Here is a 16,005-nt window from a genome sequence, read left to right as displayed (position 1 = left end):
GGTGCTCGGTACCAGAACTTAATTGCCAACATCAGCACTTGAGAGCTGCCACATAGTGGCACTGTTTTTTGTAATTTACAGATGAGCAGAACAACAGTTTGTTTACTAAATCATATTATGTGCCACCTAAGCCATTCATGTAGCTTTGAGGGCCTCGAACAGTTTGGATTATCACACTTGTAGCAGTGTGATTGTTAGGAGCTATGTAGGTACTGTCATTGTCAGTGCTGACAGTGACAATGTGTGGTGCAAGCTACGGTAGCCTCCTGGCGAGGGCCTTGGCACTTATTTTTCTTTTTTTACAAATTAAGCAGTGGCCCACAGGCACTGGTGTAGGAGTATTGGAGTTGCACATGGCACATCTATCTTCCTCCTCCACACAATCAGCTGAAAATTGATTGGCTATGTGCTGATACCCATGATTCAAGCAAAGTGGCAAGCAATGGTGCGCTTCCAAAATACTCTGCAAAGCATTATATAGAACAATGCAAATAGAGGAAGGGAAGAGTTCTTTTATTGTTGTTTTTTTCATTTTATTGATTTATTTTTTGCAGTCTTGTGGCATACCTTTTACAAAACACATGGTGTGCCCCAAATTCATGCAGCGCTAACAATTCCCAGAACAACTTTTTAGCGAACCCGCGGCCCACCATCACACAAAGTCTCACTTACCAGATTGGCTGTTTGCTTCATTTGTTGCCCAGCAGTATAGACAATGGGGGTCATTCTGACCCTGGCGGTCCATGACCGCCATGGCGGAGGGCGGCGGAAGCACCGCCAACAGGCTGGCGGTGCTTCCTGGGCTATTCTAACCGCGGCGGTAAAGCTGCGGTCAGAAAAGGGGAACCGCCGGTTTCCCGCCGGTTTTCCCCTGGCCCAGGGAATCCGCCATGGCGGCGCTGCTTGCAGCACCGCCATGGGGATTCCGACCCCCTTCCCGCCAGCCTGTTTCAGGCGGTGTCCACCGCCAGAACCAGAATGGCGGGAACGGGTGCCGTGGGGCCCCTGGGGACCCCTGCACTGCCCATGCCACTGGCATGGGCAGTGCAGGGACCCCCTAACAGGGCCCCACAAAGGTTTTCACTGTCTGCTTTGCAGACAGTGAAAATCGCGACGGGTGCGACTGCACCCGTCGCACCCCTGCAACTCCGCCGGCTCCATTCGGAGCCGGCTTCCTCGTTGCAGGGGCTTTCCCGCTGGGCCGGCGGGCGGCCTTTTGGCGGTCGCCCGCCGGCCCAGCGGGAAAGTAGGAATGACCGCCGCGGTCTTTTGACCGCGGTGCGGTCATTCGGCGGTAACCGCATGTCGGGCGGCGACTGCCGCCCGCCGCAGTCAGAATGACGGCCAATGTCTCCTCATCTCTTTACTCGTCACATGCCTTAATTAGGGAGATTTCCCTATACAAACCAGTTAGTCATTGTCTCCCAAGATTTCTACTATTTCCGTGCAATTGGATTAAGCCTCCCATCGTCCTTTTTTTTTTGTGCAAAGCCCTCCTGACTTTTGGGTCTTACTTTGGCACTTCCTGTCATTTTGCTTATCTTATTTCATCCCATTTCATTACATTTTCTCTGTTTTTATGAGGAGTGTTTTGGCCCCTTCGACTTGGGATGCGATGGTTCGCCCTATATTCAGAATTGCGTTAATAGCAAGTGCGTCTCTGCCAGGCAGAGGCAGGTATGTTTTTCCCTTTTTAGGGTTGAGCGCACAAGCACAAAGCTGTGGGCTTTTAACCATGCCCACTACTGCTATTCATTCTTTGTTGTGCTTGTCTTAAATGCTTCATTTGTCTTGGTGCATTTTGTGAAATGTCCCTCCAATTGTGTGCTGAGTTCTCTCCCAGGCGTTTTCACTAAGTGAACATTTTCATTGGGCATCACACTACGTCACGCCTCCTCCTGTTACAGCGTGTGATGGCCCCTCCTCCAGTTTTGGTTTGCCTTTCATCCTAGCCACTATCCTTTCTAGACATTCACGCATGAAGCCAATAACTCTCACGCTTATGGCGGCCGTGGTGCTTTGAATTGACTTGCTTATGACAACTGTTTTCCTTTTCATTTTCAAATTATGTGGCAAGAAAAGTCCAGTTAGGAATTTACACCGCTAGTAGCTCTAAGTCGAGCAAACGCGAAACCCATTGCATTGCAATTGCTTGTTTAAAAGGTGGTCCTGAATGGCCAGAATAGTATAGATTTAATGTTTTTTATAAGGCAGCTCGAGCTTCTTCGTGTTTCAATGTGGTGATAGAGTCCTATGCTAGTTTTTTTTTTTTAGAGTGCTAGCATGTTTTCCCCTAAAAGACGCTAGACCTGTGGAGTGTAACTGACATATTTCTCCCCTTTCACTGTTCCAGTGCAGGCCTCGCACTAGATTGCTGCTGAGGAGTTTCCTAGATGGCACAGTAGCCTATCTGAGATAGGACTCTATCAAAAAGAAAATAGAATCTTACCTAGAGACACGGGTGGAATATCCAGGTAAGAGAACACCTGTCAAAAAAAAGGAGTAATGAGGGGTGGAATCTCTCAAAATACACCTTTGTGGTGTGTGAACAATTAATCATGTATTCCTATTGCGTTACACTCATGTGTTCCTATGCATTGCAGCATTGTTGGATAACAATGGGGTAGGGCACAGAGGTTGGGGGGCTACTAGTTTTTGCTATTGTGATTGAGTAGTTTGAGTGGGTTAGGCGGACTTGAATGTGTCCCATCGGCTGCAAACAAGATCACAGTCGAGACAGACTATGATGAAGTGGTACAGGGGAAAGGTGGGTGATTTTAACCTGCTGCCTTACTTCCTCCCTGTTTGTGGCAGCCCAGGTTGTCCTATTTCTGTATCCAGGTGGAGGACCCCCAGAAGTGGTCAGCGGTGGGCAGATCTCTTTTCACAAGTTAGTCAAAGAAATGTATACTGTGGAGTCATGGAGGTGTAAAGAAGTCACTAGACCGCCAGGCTCACGATGGTGGTCAGACTGCCACTAATGCGATGGTCCGACTGCCACATTACATCCATGGCGGTCGCAGTAGGTGGCGGTCCTAATCTGCCAGGGCAGAGCTACAAGAAGAGTTGCCCTGGGGATTATGACTTTGTTCTCTTTCAGCCTTTTCTTGGCAGAAGCACCGCCATGAAAAGACTGGGAGAATGGGTGCAGGGGGCTCCAGAGGGACCCCTGCACTGGCCCTGCACTTGTCATGGGCAGTGCAGGAGCCCCCCTGGCCTGCACCTGTGCAATGTTCACTGTCTGCTTTGCTTTTCAGACAATGAACATTGCAAGGGTGCTGGTGCACCCTGCAACCTACAGCATTGTAGCCAGCTCGATTACGAGCCGGAGACAATGATGTAGGCTGTTACACACTAGTCCTGAGTTTCCGCCTGCTGCGAGTTGCAAAACCGGATATACAACAGTGTCAATGACACTGTCTGCAATTCGCAATGGGCTCGCAAATGACCTACCTCATGAGCATTCATGAGGCAGGTCACAATTTGCGACCCCATTGGGAATGGCGGCACTCACAGGGATGGTGGCCTGCTGGTATCAGCAGACCACCATGTCTGTGACTGCTTTTAAACAAAGAAGTATTTTTTTTAAATGCAGCCCTTTTTCCGTAAAGGAAAACGGAATGCATTTCGAAAACAAAACTAAAAAGTTTTCTTTTCATTTTTTCAGAGCAGGCAGTGTCCGTGGGACCACTGCCTGCTCTGAAAAACTGTTTTCACATGTATTCACAAAGGGGAAGGGGTTCCCTTTTGCGAATGGGTTAGCACCAATTTGAAATGGGTCACAGAACAATAATACATACCATTTAGATTTGGTATTAGGAAGGTACGCCCTTGGCACGCCCCTTCCTAATACTGAATCGCAAAGCCCAAACTGCGATTCAGTAACTTGTTACCAAATCGCAGTTTGGATTTTGTACATCTCAAAAAAAAAAATTCTAGTTGCAAACGGGCCGATTCTGCGAATCTGCGTATCGCCCCCTTTACGACTAGAGAAATGCTTTTGGGCATCCGGCCCTAACTAATGATGATGTGGCCTATAGGAATGGTGCTTGAGCCCTCAAGAGGGGTTTGCCTTGTGGGCTAACTGTAAGGTTGAGCACATAGAGCTTTCCTTTATGTATTTTATTAATTTTGAAACTGGATGCAGTCTCAAATTGGTGTAGTGCAGTTAGCAATGATGGCACAGAGTTGGATGAGTTAGTGAGAGTGAGGAGTATAGAGTCTGCAAACAAATTGTGTTTATGCTCTTCATCTCGAATGGTATACCTCGAATTGTGAGACTCTGGGCCTGATTTAGAGTTTGGCGGATGAGGTTACACTGTCACAAACGTGACGGATATACTGTCTGACGTATTCCGATTCTATTATAGCCTGTGAAGAGTGTAATACTTCGGTCTCTATATCTGTCAAATTTGTAATGAAGTAACCCATCCACCAAACTCTAAGGCCCAAATTTAAGATGGGCCTAGCCCCAACTATCACTACATCTGTCATTTTTTTAACGCTAACGTGGCAATAGTGTGGCAAAAACGCAGCACCATGTTTTCAAAGTGGTGCAATGCACGCATTAAGCCACATTGTAAACCCTTGCACCACAATATGCCTGCACCAGGAATAATGTATATAACGGGGGTGTTACCCCTTAGAGAGCCTGCAAAAATATTGCAGTGGAATCTATGAGATTCCATTGCCCCATTTTTACTGCACTTTTAACACCTGCACAAAGCAGGCGTTAGAAGGACGCACACCATTATTTTTAATGGGCCCCTACATTCTTTGCAGGATTAGCCCCAAAACGTTTTGCACCAATCCTGCAAAGTACAATAGCATCAAAAGTATGACACTACTGTCCCTAACCTGTGCCGTGATGCACCATATGTTAAATACGGTGCACACATGGTGGCGTTAGGGGGGCACAATGGGCCAAAAGAAAAGTGGCACTTCACGACATGAAGCACCACTTTTCTTGAATCTGGGCCTAAATCAGGCCCTCTATCCAATGGTCATTGCTAGGGGCTCAACAGCTTGGGTGAATAGGAGAGGTGAAAGCGGGCAGCACTGTCTCGTCCCCCTAGCTAGCCTAATCAGGCGGTGCATTAGCCATGAACCCTTATGACTGCTGCAGGGGTAGAGTATGCCACCATTATTTTGTCCCTCATCTTTGGTCCGATCTGGCATTTTGCCAGGACTGCTTCCAGAAATGCCCAACTGACTCAGTGCAACACTTTTTCAGTGTCTAACGAGCTCAGCAATGCCAGAATGTCCCTTTTTTGTACTTGTTCAACTAAATGTGCAAGTCACCTAATGTTGTTAACTCCTTTTCTGCTATGGATGAATCTTACCTGGTTGATTAACCCTCGGAGGACTACATCAAGGCACATCTCTGATATTTTTATTTATAATTTTGAAGAGGGCATTACGGTGGTATGATGTGCAAAGCACAGGGTCTTTCCCCGGTTTCAGGATCAGTCTTATCTCAGCTTTGCACATTGTTGTGGTGAGCCTGCTGTATGTGTGACAGAGCTGTACAGAGGAAGAAAGCGGTCTAGCTGTTCAGGTAGGAACATTTTTATAAAAGACAGAGGTAAGGCCATATAGGCCCAAGGATTTCCAATTTGGGAGCAGTTTAATCTCTTGTTAATTTCGGACTCACTTATATGAGCCTTGAGAGTCTCCCTGTGGTAGGGATATATGGGAGACCAGTCGCATGCGTTTAAGTATTTGTGTATATCCTTTTGTGTTTTGACACCTCATTCATTTAGGGTCTGTTAGAAAGTGTGGAAGGTGGCTCTAGTTTCTGAGTCACTCTCTGCACAGGTGCCTTAAAGTGTAAGGATTTGAGGGATGAGTGTCTTAGTCTTGTGAAGTCTGATCTTGCATGCTAAGATGGAGCCCACTTTGTCTCCCTTATCATAGAACCTCTGGAGCTTCCACAATGACTGGCTCGTCATCATCATCCTCCTCACCACCATCCCTTTCCATGATTGTAAGGCTTTCTGGAACTTTTCTTTTCCCTTGCCTCTCCTGGCATCTCCTGGACTTTTCCAGGGTCCACGTCATGTCCCTATCATCATCATCAGAAGTGATGCTTGGAGAAAATGGTGGAGTAGTACATTTCCTTTTTCATGTGGGACACCTGGGAAACATTGATTTTAAAAGAGGAAGTTCTTGCTTGGCAGCAGGAAGCTCAACCTCCTGTTCAGCTCCAATTTCATGAAGATCTACTATTGCTGACTGTGGCTGCTGTCCACTTTGCTCTTTTTTCTGAAATGATTAGGTACTACTTTGCGAAAGGGACAAATCCAATTCAACCTCACTGCTTGTCAGCATTGCCATGATTGCAGTGCCTGTCTCACTGATAGACATGGTTTTGGACATAGGTTGGGGTGGTGCTGTGGATGCGGGAGTGCTGTTCCCAGGTTCCTCCCCTGAGGCCAGTGTGGCAGGCACACATCTATCGAAAAAGGTTGTAGTCTGCACACCACTGGTGGAAAGCTGCTTCTTCTTACTGACCACTTTCTTGGGAGCGACTTTCTTTGGGGCCATCTTATAACTCTCATTTGGCAGTGGCACTAAGCTGCACTAGCGGAAGAGATTTGAGGATTGTATAGGCCTTCTCTTTGGCAGTACTGCAGTTGTTGTGGCGTCTCTTCTCTTGTGCACCTAAGAGCAACCAAGCAAGAAAACCATTTGGTTATTGAAACATGACATTGTTGCAGTTTGAAATAGTACAGACAAATGCAATCTTAGTGTGGTTGGGTACTTTTGTAATAAATACCAATTTAATCAAACATTGTAAAGTCAAACCACATCATCACCACCACACCATAAAATTTTAATTCAAATCCGGCAGCACAATATGCAGATATAGCTTTATAGCTTTTTGCTTTATCTCCATCTGTTGTGGTAGTCAGAGTAAGGTGCATGGGTAAATAGAATAATCCTTAAAAAACCTGTGGCAGCAAAGTTGCCAGGCAAAATGAAATAATCATTAAAAATAAACAATATGCTGCTGATTTGTCTGCTGCGTGCAGCAGCTAGGGTGGCCAAGAGATAATGGAATTGTTATACGCCTAAAGAAACTGAATGCTGTAGTGCTGTAGTCTTGTAGTGCTGCTGTGCGCCTTTGGTGGATAGGTGAATGGATGGATGGATGGATCAAGACAAAATGCAGAATTAAACAAATTAAAGTAAAAATAATTAAAAAATTAAAGTAAACATAATAAAAAAAATTTAAAGTACAATTAAAAAAATAAAATTAAACATTTAAAGAAAAAAAGAATAAATAAGAGAAAAAAGAAATAAAAAAGTGATTAAACAATAATATAAAAAATTAAAATGGAAAATGTAAGTAGAAAATCAAAATCAAAAATAGAATATAAACTTAAAATAAACAAATGATCAATAATGAACGATGTTTGTATGTGAGGCTATGGCAAAGACACACTGGCTGGATGCACAAAATGGTTGTCAGCCACATGGTGAAATAACAACAAGGAGCAAGGAGGCATGACAAACAAAGGACACATTTAAGTCTATGGCTAAGGGACAGTGATTGGATGGACGAAATGGCTGCCAGTCACATTGTCAAACAAGAAGCAAGGAGCCATGGGAAACAAATAAAGAACACATGCAAGCGTATGGCAAAGAAACACTGGCTGCATGCACAAAATGGCTACCAGCCACAGGGTCAAACAGCAACAACAAGGAGCAAGGAGGCATGGCCAACAAAGAACACATGCAACCTATGGAAAAAGGACACTGGCTGGATAGACAAAATGTGCGCCAGCCACATGGTCAAACACAAACAACATCAGCAAGGAGGCATGGGAAACAAATAACACATGCAAGCCTATGGCAAAGGGACACTGTCTGGATAGATAAAATGGCTACCAGCCACATGGTCAAACAACAAGGGGCAATGAGGCATGGGGAACAATGAAATAACACATGTAAGCCTATGGCAAAGGAACACTAGCTGCATGCACAAAATGGCTACCAGCCACAGGTTCAAACAACAACAACAAGGAGCAAGGAGACATGGCCAACAAAGAACACATGCAACCTATGGCAAAGGGACACTGGCTGGATGGACCAAATGTCCGCCAGCCACATGGTCAAACAGCAGCAACAAGGAGCAAGAAGGCTGCGGAACAAAGAATGAACACATGCAAGCCTATGGCAAAGGAACACTGGCTGCATGCATAAAATGGCTGCCAGCCACATTGTCAAACAACAACAACAAGGAGCAAGGAGAACAAAGAAGAACACATGCAAGCCTATGGCAAAGACACACTGGCTGGATGCAGAAGATGTCTACCAAACAAATGCTCAAACAACAACTGCAAACAAGTAGGCAGGGAGAACAAAGAACACATGCAAGCCTATGCACATACACTACATAAAATGGCCCCTGGCCACGTGGCAATGAGAACAAAGACACATGGAGGACGATGACAAACACACACACACATAGAAGGAGGCATGGTGGTAACACCGAAGAAAACACAAACATTTATTTAGCAATGCAAAACACGAAAAGTAACTGAGCTATAACAATTTCACAATAGTACACACACCCTCCTATGCCATCATATATTACCACAAACACATACACCTTGTGAAAAAAATGAAATGCAAACAATGGCCAACATTGTTAACTTAATCTACTGCCTTCCTGCCCTAAGTGAAGTTTCAAAAACATATACCACTGAAATATTTATTTTATGCACTGATGATTACTAGTACTGGACCTGCTGGCCAGATTGCCCTTTGGAAATCTAGGCCACATAGTAAAATATTATTGCAAATGTTACAAAGATGCAGAAAAGGCCAGTTTCTGAGCAATGCAACAATTTCCCTTTACAAAAGATGAAAAATCAATGAAATGCAAAATAAATACTAAGGCCCACACTTAAACTCCAGGCCACCCACCACTATAAATTTTCAAAATCAGATTAAAGTACAAAGAAATCTTGGTGCATGGCCAAGCAAACAACACCCTTATTCAATAGTTTTGGAACTTGTGTGATTTCACAAAAATAAAGCCCTTAAATCCAAAGATATACCCAGGAGACAGAGAGAGTGATTCTTCCACCCTGAAATCCAAGTAAAAATTGACCAGGAGATGAACAAAGCACTGGGTGGAGTCTGCTTGACAGGAACAGGAATTTGGAGTCTCTGCGGCACATCCATTCTGTTTGAAAAAAAAAACAAGAGCTTTTCAATCTAAAAAACAACTTGAAGGGTTAATTGGAGTAGAAAATCCACTTTTTTACTAGATTTAAATGTATCTTGAGTAGAACATCTACTCCAGGTGCATCGCGCTTGTGAGCGGGACTGTTTTGGCCGCCGTTGCGTGCAAGGAAATGCAAAGTCTTGCCCTTGTGGCCAGAAGCAGCGTGAGCAAATGCAAAGTTTTGCACTCGCTCACTAGTGGCCCAGGAGTATTGTGACACTTGCTAGAGAGCACCAAAACCCAGTTTCACGCCCGTGAACAAACTCCACTCTATGCTGGATTGCAGAATTTGAGAACTCCATGCTTCTCTGCATATCGCAAAGTACCCAAATTCTACAAACTCCACCAGTGGAGTGGAGTTCTGCACCTTGGCCTACTCATGAATTGAGTTTTAAGGAGCTGGACCTCAAGGCCTGGCAAGCAGAGTCTAACAGTGATGGTGGCAGCATTTGAAGAGTGCCCTCTTGAGACAAGAGGGTCCATATTTCTAAAGCTCTGGTGCTAGGGTTTGTTGTGAAAGATGATATTGACAAGTGGTTTGACACATATGAGATTATTTTACTAAAGCACAAGATCCCTGAGGAGGATTGGGGGGGCTAGTCTGTGGAAGCATGTAACAGGTGGAGAACGGCAAAAAGCGAGACAGGGTGAGCTATCCACCCATGAAGGAAGCCCTTGTCAGGAATTATGGTCTGACCCCAGAAAATTACAGATAGACGTTATGGGGCAGTGAAAAGCTGGCACAACAGATCTGGGTTGATTATATGGATTCCTTTTGCAAAGCTCTGGATGGTTGATGAAGGATAGTAAAAGATGATCAATGTCATTGCAAAAGAACACATGTTCAGGTTTTGTTTTGCAGCTCTGCGCTAATAATAAGCTAACTGACCCCAGAAAGCTGGCTAAGGATGTGGACTAAGCTAACTGAGTCCAAAAGAATGTATCTGAAGGGGATCACCATGCGGGTGAGTAGGGTCCCCATCCGAAGAAGGAGGGAGAGATAAACATAAAAACAAGGATTTCTCTAAAATACCCTAAACTAGTTCCACAGGTTAGGACTCCCATTTCCCCACTGAGAAAAAGAAGAGATGGTTCCCTGACAGTACGTCTTCAGGGAAGGGATCCACTAAGTGCTATGAGAGCCAGCAGGAAGGGCACTTCAAGGGGGATGCTAAGTGTCCCAAGAAGGCACAACCCCCAAACAGTGGTCAGTCACTGGGGTTGGCTCATGTCACACTTGGGGAGGAGATTTTCCCAGGTAGTGTGGGGCAAAAAGTAGGGGTTACCCTAGGATGGCTGGGTAATGGCAAGATGGTGCAGCAAGCTCACATGCCTAGTAATACTAGGAAGTACAGGCAGTGGATCACCATCAATTTGGGCAAAGGGTAGATGCTCTGAGAGACACTGGAGACAGTATGAAAATTGTCACATGCTGTCAGGTGACCTAAGAGCAGATAGTCTATAATGCTTTCCACCAATTTGTAGTATCTGACAACCATGTGAGTTACTATGCAGTGGTTCTAGTTCCCTTTGAGTGTGTGGGGGGTCTCAGGTTCCTTGAGGGTAGCTGTGAGTCGATCCATCCCTGTGAATTGTCTGCTTGGCAGTGACCTGGAGCACACCATCTGGAATGAGGTGGAGCTCATGTTCACTTCAAGATATTAGGGTTGCCTGAGTGGGTGTGCCTGACCAGATGGTCAATGGCAGCTGAGAGGTTAATCAGGAAGACCTGGAGCTCAGAAGAATGCCCCAGGTACCTGCAAAGCAGAGGAAGGGAAAGGTGCATTGGAAACCCTCTCCTGAAATTTCCACAGTCTGGGAGGTGGCTGACCCTGAGGGGGATGTCTTAGAGCCTACAGGAGAGGATATTGCTGACCTGGAGAACCTACCTGAAGTGGTCAAGTGGCAGAAGGAAGTAGATCCCACCAGGGAGGATTTCTGCAAGACGCAGAGGGAATGGCCTACATCTGTGGGCCTAAGACAGCAGGCAGAGGCCCAGGCAGCTGGCCACACCTCTGGTGATCACCTGATTTACTGGGAGAATGGTCACCTGTATAGTGAGCCTAAGGTTCGTGAGCCTGGTGCCACACATGTGTTGGTAGTCACCCAGCACTATTGTTCCTTCTTACTGTAGCTCGCTCATTATATATTTTTGGCAGATCATTTGGGGTAGGCAAAACCTTTGACAGGCTTGTCAGCCACTTTTACTTGCCTCAAATGAGGAGGGCCTCAGATGTGTTCTGATGTATTCTGCAGGTCCTGTCCTACCTGTCCGACCAGTGACAAGTCAGGAGGGAAGCTCAATGCCCGCCTGCAACAATTTTCTGCTGTTGGCACCCCTTTTGAAAAAGTGGGCATCAACATCATTGGGCCTCTGGATATCAAGACAGCCAAAACAGCCATAGTCATGGTGGACAATGCAATCCAGTAACCAGAGGCTATCCCTTTGAGAAGAGTGGCTGCACCCACAGTCACCTGAGCACTGATGGGGATCTTTACTCATATGGGCTACCAAAAGGAGGTAGCGTAATACCGTGGTACCAACTTCATGTTAATGTACATGAAGGCTATGTGAGAAAGGGTGCAGGGTAGCCTACAAGTTCTCAACTCCTTACCACCCTCAAACTAATGGGCCTGTTGAAAGGTTCAATCGGACCCTATAAAGCATAATAATGAACCTATCAGGTCCCAAGAGGCAGAACTGCAGTGTCCTTCTGCCATGCCTTTTATTTGACTACAGGAAAGAACCACAGAAAGGGGTTGGCTTCAGACCTTTTGAACTACTGGATTGGAACCCTGTGAGAGGAACTCTCAGTCTGGTGACGGTGGACTGAAGCAAGTTCCCAGAAAGGCCCTCCCGGATGTGGTCAAGTACATACTGGCACTCCATAGCCAAATTAAGCACTTCAGGAAGCAAGTGCATGAGCATCTACAAGCCAGCCAGTAGAACATGAACTGAGGTATGACCAGACTGCTATAATGGCTGAGTTTCAGCCTGGTCAAAAGGTGTGGGTTATAGAGCCTGTGGAGTGCACGGCCTTGCAAGACTGCTGACCTGTACTTTATGAGGTAAAGGAGTGAAAGAGTGATGTCACCTACCTGGTGGATTGCAAGGCTTCTAGGAACCTTTTAAGGGTCCTGCTTATCAATCACCTCAAACCCCACTTCGAGAGGTCTGAGTTAACCATGCTCCTAGTCACCGACGATGGGGTAGAAGAAGAGAATGAACCTCTCCTCGACCTCTTTTCCAAGGAGCAGAATTTGCCATTTGAGGGTGCCAGTCTCTCCCCTACACTGATCCTAGAGCAAAAGAGAGACTGCTGCACGTTGCTGAGGTAGTTTGCCTAACTCTTCTCACTTACCCAAGGAATCACTACATGGTGTACATATGATATTGAGGCTGGAGACAACATGCCTGTGAAGAGTAAAATCTACAGGCTGCTAAGCAGGGCTTAATTTGTAAATAAAAATGTACCGGTGCCTAAAGCTGACCTCTGAAACACATGGCTGCTGCAATTAAATGTGCGAGCACGAAATACTGATGCAGCGTAATCCTGAAGCCATCTCGGGCTTCTTTAATCCTTTTACAGCTACTCCCTGCCCCTCCAACTCACTCTTGCAGCTGTCTGCTTTTTCCCTTTGTGGTGCTTTTATGTTTTTCTCTTTCTCCGTCTTTCCGATATGTGTCTTTTGCTCACAGTAAATGCTTCAGGCAGAAAAATAAGTGCCGGCCCTCAAAAATAAGTGTTAGTGCCCTGTGCTGGAAACCTGTGGCTCAAATTAAGCTCAGCTGCTAAGGTGAGAGCCAATATCAAGAAGAATGTCTCCAAGGTGTTGCAGTTAAGGGTTATTGAGCTCTGAAACAGCCCATGATCCAGCCCAGTAGTGTTGGTCCCCAAGGCTGCCCATCCAGGTATCACTCCAGAACTAAGGTTCTGTGTAGATTACTGTGGGCTCAGTGCAGTTAGCAAGACTGATCTACAGCACCTCCCCAGAGATAATGAACTCATAGATTGACTAGGAGCTGCCATGTTCCTCAGCATTTTTGACTTAACACCTGGATACTGGCAGATTGACTTGACTGAGGTGGCCAAAGATAAGTCTGCGCTCTCCAGCTTGGAAGGGCTCTTCCAGTTCCGGGCCATGCCCTTCGGGTTGAAGAATGCCCCTGCCACTTTTCACAGATTGGTAAACCAGGTCCTAGATGGGTTGGATAACTTCAGTGCTGCCTGTCTGGATGACATTGCGGTCATCAGCTCTAGCTGGAGGGACCAAATGGACGGTGTAGGAGGCTGGACTGGCTTGTAGTGAGTACCAAGGGGTACTTACACCTTGCATCAGGCCCAGGTATCCCTTATTAGTGTAGAGGGGTGTCTAGCAGCTTAGGCTGATAGAAAAGGTAGCTTAGCAGAGCAGCTTAGGCTGAACTAGGAGACGAGTGAAGCTCCTACAGTACCACTAGTGTCATATGCACAATATCATAAGAAAACACAATACACAGATATACTAAAAATAAAGGTACTTTATTTTTATGACAATATGCCAAAGTATCTCAGTGAGTACCCTCAGTATGAGGATAGCAAATATACACAAGATATATGTACCCAATACCAAAATATGCAGTAATAGTAATAGAAAACAGTGCAAACAATGTATAGTCACAATAGGATGCAATGGGGGCACATAGGGATAGGGGCAACACAAACCATATACTCTAGAAGTGGAATGCGAACCACAAATGGACCCCAAACCTATGTGACCTTGTAGAGGATCGCTGGGACTGTAAGAAAACAGTGAGGGTTAGAAAAATAGCCCACCCCAAGACCCTGAAAGGTGGGTGCAAAGTGCACCTAAGTTCCCCAAAGAGCACAGAAGTCGTGATAGGGGAATTCTGCAGGAAAGACCAACACCAGCAATGCAACAACGATGGATTTCCAGACGAGAGTACCTGTGGAACAAGGGGACCAAGTCCAAAAGTCACGATCAAGTCGGGAGTGGGCAGATGCCCAGGAAATGCCAGCTGTGGGTGCAAAGAAGCTTCCACCGGATGGTAGAAGCTGAGGATTCTGCATGAACGACAAGGGCTAGAAACTTCCCCTTTGGAGGATGGATGTCCCACATCGTGAAGAGTTGTGCAGAAGTATTTTCCCACAGAAAGAGCGCAAACAAGCCTTGCTAGCTGCAAGAGTTGCGGTTAGGGTTTTTTGATGCTGCTGTGGCCCAGGAGGGACCAGGATGTCACCAACTGCGTGAGGGGACAGAAGGGGCGTCCAGTAAGACAAAGAGCCCACTCAGAAGCAAGCATCACCTGCAGAAGTGCCAGAACAGGCACTACAAAGTGGAGTGAATCGGTGCTCAACCAAAGTTGCACAAGAGAGTCCCACGCCACCGGAGGACAACTCAGGAGGTCGTGCAATGCAGGTTAGAGTGCTGGGGACCCAGGCTTGGCTGTGCATGAAGGAAGTCCTCGGTGAGTGCACAGGAGCAGGAATAGCTGCAAAACACGTGGTTCCCAGCAATGCAGTCTAGCGTGGGGAGGCAAGGACTTACCTCCACCAAACTTGGACTGAAGAGCCACTGGACTGTGGGAGTCACTTGGACAGAGTTGCTGAGTTCAAGGGACCTCGCTCGTCGTGCTGAGAGGAGACCCAAAGGACTGGTGATGCAGTTCTTTGGTGCCTGCGGTTGCATGGGGAAGATTCCATCGACCCACAGGAGATTTCTTCGGAGCTTCTAGTGCAGAGAGGAGGCAGTCTGCCCCCACAGCATGCACCACCAGGAAAACAGTCGAGAAGGTGGCAGGATCAGCGTTACAATGTCGCAGTAGTCGTCTTTGCTACTTTGTTGCAGTTTTGCAGGCTTCCAGCGCGGTCAGCAGTCGATTCCTTGGCAGAAGGTGAAGAGAGAGATGCAGAGGAACTCTGATGAGCTCTTGCATTCGTTATCTAAAGAATTCCCCAAAGCAGAGACCCTAAATAGCCAGAAAAGGAGGTTTGGCTACCTAGGTGAGAGGATAGGCTAGCAACACAGGTAAGAGCCTATCAGAAGGAGTCTCTGACGTCACCTGCTGGCCCTGGCCACTCAGAGCAGTCCAGTGTGCCAGCAGCACCTCTGTTTCCAAGATGGCAGAGGTCTGGAGCACACTGGAGGAGCTGTGGGCAGCTCCCAGGGGAGGTGCAGGTCAGGGGAGTGGTCACTCCCCTTTCCTTTGTCCAGTTTCGCGCCAGAGCAGGGCTGGGGGATCCCTGAACCGGTGTAGACTGGCTTATGCAGAAATGGGCACCATCTGTGCCCATGAAAGCATTTCCAGAGGCTGGGGGAGGCTACTCCTCCCCTGCCTTAACACCTTTTTCCAAAGGGAGAGGGTGTAACACCCTCTCTCTGAGGAAGTCCTTTGTTCTGCCTTCCTGGGCCAAGCCTGGCTGGACCCCAGGAGGGCAGAAACCTGTCTGAGGGGTTGGCAGCAGCTGCAGTGAAACCCCTGAAAAGGCAGTTTGGCAGTACCCGGGTCTGTGCTAGAGACCCGGGGAATCATGGGATTGTCTCTCCAATACCAGGATGGCATTGGGGGGGGGGGCAATTCCATGATCTTAGACATGTTACATGGCCATGTTCGGAGTTACCATTGTGAAGCTACACATAAGTAGTGAACTATGTGTAGTGCATGCGTGTAATGGTGTCCCTGCACTCACAAAGTCCGGAGAATTTGCCCTGAACCATGTGGGAGCACCTTGGATAGTGCCAGGGTGCCCACACACTAAGTAACT

Source organism: Pleurodeles waltl, chromosome 7, assembly GCF_031143425.1.
Source record: "Pleurodeles waltl isolate 20211129_DDA chromosome 7, aPleWal1.hap1.20221129, whole genome shotgun sequence".
In the NCBI taxonomy this organism is placed as follows: Eukaryota; Metazoa; Chordata; class Amphibia; order Caudata; family Salamandridae; genus Pleurodeles; species Pleurodeles waltl.
This window is presented reverse-complemented; position numbering follows the sequence as displayed.